This window comes from Eimeria mitis, genomic scaffold, assembly GCF_000499745.2.
Source record: "Eimeria mitis Houghton genomic scaffold, Emh_scaff882, whole genome shotgun sequence".
Lineage (NCBI taxonomy): Eukaryota > Apicomplexa > Conoidasida > Eucoccidiorida > Eimeriidae > Eimeria > Eimeria mitis.
Window position 1 is genome coordinate 4,567 of NW_013576489.1, and position 216 is coordinate 4,782.

At 50.9% G+C, this 216-nt stretch overlaps 1 protein-coding gene across 1 annotated transcript in view; it reads right to left on the bottom strand.

Moving 5' to 3' along the window:
• The window catches only part of EMH_0024480 (uncharacterized protein), a gene marked incomplete at both ends in the record, with an annotated part of 2,080 nt that overhangs the window by 1,053 nt on the left and 811 nt on the right, over window positions 1–216 (bottom strand). The window lies entirely within an intron of this gene.

The following is a 216-nucleotide window of genomic DNA, read 5'->3' on the forward strand; positions in this document are numbered from 1 at the left end:
ACTAAACCCTCGTTTCTCTCTACCCCTACTCTTGCTGCTAGAGGCAGCACCTCCTATAACAACTGAGGGTTTAGGGTTTAGGGTTTAGGGTTTAGGGTTTACCGCCATCAGCAAAGTCCCTAGGGAGGTTTCTCTTCGGCCGAGAAAGAGGCAAACTATCTAACCACGCATAAAGAGAGCAGAGCTCTAAACCCTCGGGGGTTGCTTCGCCTGCTG